General features: G+C 67.2%; 1 long non-coding RNA gene across 1 annotated transcript; it reads left to right on the forward strand.

Moving 5' to 3' along the window:
* The first annotated feature begins 1,258 nt into the window (after positions 1 to 1,258).
* Positions 1,259 to 3,916, forward strand: LOC138426849 (uncharacterized). Its single transcript, XR_011251790.1, has 5 exons — positions 1,259 to 2,657; positions 2,744 to 2,867; positions 2,948 to 3,052; positions 3,133 to 3,261; positions 3,338 to 3,916. It is a non-coding gene; the product is annotated as an uncharacterized lncRNA (long non-coding RNA).
* The last annotated feature ends 1,031 nt before the right edge of the window (positions 3,917 to 4,947 follow it).

Below are 4,947 nucleotides of genomic sequence, written 5' to 3' on the forward strand. Positions count from 1 at the left end.
CCGCTGTGCCTAAAGTCTGATTATGGCCAAATGTGGGAGTCTGCCCACGGTAAAGTCTAGGGTTTTCTCACATAAATCTGATGGTTCACCCATGGCCAAGGCTGGGATTTTTCCACAGAAATCTGGGGGTTCACCCATGGTCAAAGCTGGAATCTTTCCATGTAAATCTGGGGGTCCACCCTCAGTCAAAGCTGGAACTTTCCCACGTAACTCTGTGGGCTCACCCATGGTCAAGGCTAGAGTTTTCCTAAGTAACTCTGTGGGCTCACCCATGGTCAAGGCTAGAGGAGTTTTCCCACGTAAATCTGGGGGTTCACACATAGAAAGGCTGGCCGTCTGGCGTGGCAGGGATCCAGGAGAGCAGGGTCATCCCAAGGCCCTAACTGAGGTGGACTCAGACCTGGAGAGCTCTGGGTCTCTTGCTGGGGCGTGCCCCTCCCACCTCATGGCCCCAGCACTCTGGATTGCTGGTTCTCAAAGCGCCCCATGAGGCCCGGGTGCTTGCCCCAGGGATGAGGCGGCGGCGGAGTTCAAGGCTCTGGTCTTTGTCTGGACTCTGGATGTGAACTGCGGGCTGCTACGTCCGGGGAGGCTGTCGGGCTCACCGCCCCGGTGCGCCTGCGAGCGCAGAGGACAGCGGCACGCCTGGCCCCGACGTGGAGCCGACCGTGGCAGGACAAGACGGGGCTCCCCAGCCACGGTGGGGACCCTGCCCTGCCCAGGGCACTGTGCTCACAGCAGGCTCCATCGGCCAGATGGCCCTCGAGCAGGAGAGTCGGCTCCCGCCGGCCAGTGAGACCCGGGGAACTTCCCTCAGCCTCCCGGAGCCCCGAGCCCCGCACCCTGCACCTCCGCGCCCCAGGCTCCGGAACCACGGCGTGGTCTCAGCCACAGCAGTGGCAGGAGGCGACTCTGAAGTCCCACGGGGCATCTGGTGGCTCCCGCCCGGACCTCCGTCCGGGGCAGCGCGTGCCCCTGGGGGTTGGGCGGCAGCCGCCTGCGGGGACACAGTGTGGTGGAGGGGGGGGCTCTCAGGAACAATGCCAGAGCCTCCCCACCGGATGCCAAAGGAGGGTGCGGGGCCGGCCCTCTTTGGAGAATTCCAGGACGGGTGAGGTACGTGCGCTGGACCGTCCCGGGTGGGGGCGGGCCTCGCGGGGGCCCCAACACGGTCCCCGTGCCGATTGGCTGGCCGGGCAGGGGCGGGAATGCTGGGCGGGGCTGCCTCCAGTTAGAAAAAGCCCGGGCTAGGGCCCGAGGAGCAGGGTGTGGGAGGGGGGTGGTGGGAGGGATGGGGGGGCACGGGGGAAACTGGGGAAACTGGGGAAACTGGGGAAGCGGGGTAGCGGGGTAGCGGGGTAGCGGGGTAGCGGAGGGGTAACCGGGGGAAGTGGGGTGCAGGGAAGCTTGCGTGGGGTGGGCCAAGGATCACCTTGGACATCTGGAGCCTGGCAGGAGCGGACCCACAGAGGGGCTAGCTTGGGGAGGGCCGCGGGGCGCCCGGGAGCCTTTTGGGGATCATTTTTTGCTCCCGGGCGCCCCGCAGGCCGGGCAACATCTGCGTGGGAGGGTGAAAGACCCAAGCTAGCAGCACGGAGGAGAAGAGGGGGGAGCCAGGCATTCATCCCGGTCAATTTTGGTTTCAGGTCGTGGCGGCTGGTGGACAGGGGGGCTTCTGGAGAGAGGCTCGCCCCGGGGCAGGGGCAACGGAGGCGTAGCTGGCAGCCACGGGCAGGTGAAGACAGCGCTCTGCCGGCCAGGTGAGTCCCCTTCTCCTCGCTGGGCCTTGCTCTCCTGGCCTCCTGCAGAAGGAGGTTCTGGGGAGCGCGGGCCAGCGAGGTGGAGAGGCTGACCTCCCTGCAGAGCAGCAAGACAGAGGCTGGTCAGGCAGCACAGGTGATACCGTCTCAGGGGGAGCTGAGACAGGGCGGGCTGGGGGGCCGCGGGCCGCCCCGGGTGGCAAGAGCATTTCCAGAGAGTCAGGCGGGAAGAGCAGGCAGGGCTGCCAGCACGTGCAGGGGGCACTCAGGTCCCCGGAGCGAGCAGGACAGGGCGGGGACTCAGGACAGAAGGGTTCCCAGCCGCCACTTCACCCACTGCAATTCACTTAGTAGCAGGTCACAGGAGCGGCTCCGGCCAGGCGTCCTCAGGCCTGAGCCGGAGCCTCGAGGGCCGGAGAATGGGAGAGAAGGCAGCGCAGTGCGCGGGCAACCGCGGCGGGATGTCATCTGGGGGGCGGTGGCCGCGGGACAGGCCCGGAGAGATACCCGCAGCAGGGAGGCTGCACGGGCCCAGCCCGTGGACGCCAGCCCCACGCGGCACTGCGGCCCAGGGGCCACGCGGGAGGGCCCCAGTGCGCTTGGGGACACTGGGGACACTTGACCCGAACCGCTGGCCCCTGGGATGGGCATGATAGACAGGACAGCACCCAGGGGAGCCAAGGACACGGGCGAGACCAGGCTAGGCGGGGCGGGTGGGGTGGCATGAGTGTGCACTCTCGGGGGAAGGGAGGTCAGGGCACAGGCAGGGGCGAGGGGCCGGAGCCGGGCACCGAGCCAGTGGGTGGGGCACTGGACTTCGAGCCCGTGGCCAAGGCGGGCCTCTGCGGGCGATGACGGAGCGGGATCGGTGCCTTTGAGCTTGGACCGGAGACGAAGGTGAGTGTCCAGCCCGCTGCCCTCCTGATGCCCTTGGCCACCTCTGCCCACCCAGTCAGCGCCCCCCCCCCAATCTCTGCCCACAGCCACGTCTCCAGTGGGGTGGTGGTGCCTGCCAGCCACGGAGGCCCGGCGGCCAGGACGCACACAGAGGGATATGATATGGTCCGGTGTGATGGAGAGAGCAGGCGGGACCGTCCGGCCTCTCAGGTGAGTGTAGACGCACGCCGTGCCCCCTACCCCGGGCCCACTGGCCCGCACTCAGCCTCACAGGCGCCTCTCTCCCACAGAGCGCTGGCCCCGCGGGGAGCCGGGATATCGCCGTTCCTTTAGCCTCCTGACGGAGCAGACGCTACTGCTGCTCTTCAGACACCCAGAACCCTCAAGATGACAAGGTGGGAGGGCCCCGCCACACGCAGGGCGGCGGGCGGGGCAGGGCCCCGGAGGCGGGGACTCACGCTCTCCCCTCCCGCAGAAATGGTGCTACCCAGCTCATGCCTGGGACTTGGAACTTGGACTTCTTCAAGTCTTTCTAGCTCTGACTCGAGAATATGCTGCATTTTGGAACCACTACACACCTTAACTCAGGAATCAGCTCTGGAAGGTGCTGGCCCTCTCAAGCGCCCCGCCCCGCCCCCCGGCCAGCCTGCCCCGCCCTCACACCTTCTGTCTGTCCGCAGGTTGACCTAAAGGAACGGAAGACCCACACCATCGGAAGAGCGGCGCCCGCGGCGACACCCACCCCGGCCCGACGACACCATCTCTGCGGCCACCCCCTGCCCCAGCCCCGAGACCACCAACAGCCTCCCTCCCTCCTTTCCCTCTTTTTCTGTCTCTATCTTCTGATCTTCTCTCTGCTGTCCTTTGCTCAGGAGACTCAGAGCGTCCAGAGCCCCGTTCCCCCCGTCCCCCTTGAATTAATTTGCACTAAAAGTCGTTTGCACTGGTTGGGGTTCTGGAGCCAGCCCTGGTCTCTGAGCGTGTGTAAGCACGTGTGTGTGCCAACTGCTGAATGTGTAGGCCTCCTCGGCCCGTGCCCCCCGCCCAGCACCCTTCCCACCCTCGTGGGTGCCTGGGAGGGGGCCCGAGTGGGGGGGCCCGAGTGTGAGGGGCCCCGCCCTCCCACACCTAGTCTGGAGGCTCCAAACATCGGGAGCACGGCACCAAGCATTCCACTGTGTGCCCATCTTGCCCTGTGTCCCTCCCTGCCAGGGCCTCCTCAGATGCCCTGGACTCATCAATAAACTCAGTTACAGGAATTTGTCTCAGGACTCTTGCATTTGAGATGAACGGGTGTCGGGGGGTGTGGGGGGAAATGGGGCGGGGGAACATGGGAAGGCACGCGGGCCACAAGGGGTTGCACACAAGGGTGGGGGCCACCCATGGGCGGGGACACATGGAGGGGAGGGGGCGGCCCGGAGCTGGAACACAGAGCGGGGGGCTGCGGACACGAGGGGGGCGGGGGGGGCTCCTTTAGGAGGGGCAGCCAAGGGGGCTGGGACATAAGGAACCGGGGCAAGCACCACGTGGGGGCTGGGGTGAGGGGCAGGGGGACCCAGGGTTCCTGCAGGGGGAACAAAGGGGGCCGTCAGCCCTGAGAGAGCCCCTCCCGCTCACACCACCCGAGCCACTCTGAGCCGCTGGCCAGACCCCCAAAGCCTGGTCTAGGAGGCTGCTTTCTAGAATCGTCCCAGGAGAGTGGGCTTGACGTAGGATCAGGCGAGCTGCAGTGCTGGCAGCTCCATGCCTCCAGGAAGCCCACCCCCCCCCTCTCGTCCCCAGCCCTGCAGGCCCTGAGCACTGGGCTGGGGCGCAGTGGGCCCCCCTCCCCATTCTCTGCTGTGGTGGAGTGGGGAAGGGGTGCTCAGGAGGGCCACAGGCAGGACATCCGTGGAATCTGCTCGGCTGCAGTGGGGGGGCAGAGCGGGGCTGGGGGGTGAGCTCTCATCAAGCGGGCAACAGTGGGGCGCCGCAGGAAGGGGTGGGGTGACAGGGAAGAGGGGCGCACAGAAAGAGCCTGCCCGGGGCCGTGTCCTGCTGGCGTCCGGCCTCAGGGGTGCACCTGGGGTGCACGGGCAGGCCCCCTCTGCGTTTGGGGCTGCGTCCTGCTGGCGTCCAGCCTTGGGGATAGCCTGGGGTGCACAGGCAGCCCCCCTCTGCGTTCGGGGCCACGTCCTGCTGGCGTCCGGCCTCAGGGGATCGCCTGGGGTGCACGGGCAGCCCCCCTCTGCGTTCGGGGCCACGTCCTGCTGGCGTCCGGCCTCAGGGGATCGCCTGGGGTGCACGGGCA

The sequence above is a fragment of the Ovis canadensis genome, chromosome 21 (genome assembly GCF_042477335.2).
Source record: "Ovis canadensis isolate MfBH-ARS-UI-01 breed Bighorn chromosome 21, ARS-UI_OviCan_v2, whole genome shotgun sequence".
NCBI lineage: Eukaryota > Metazoa > Chordata > Mammalia > Artiodactyla > Bovidae > Ovis > Ovis canadensis.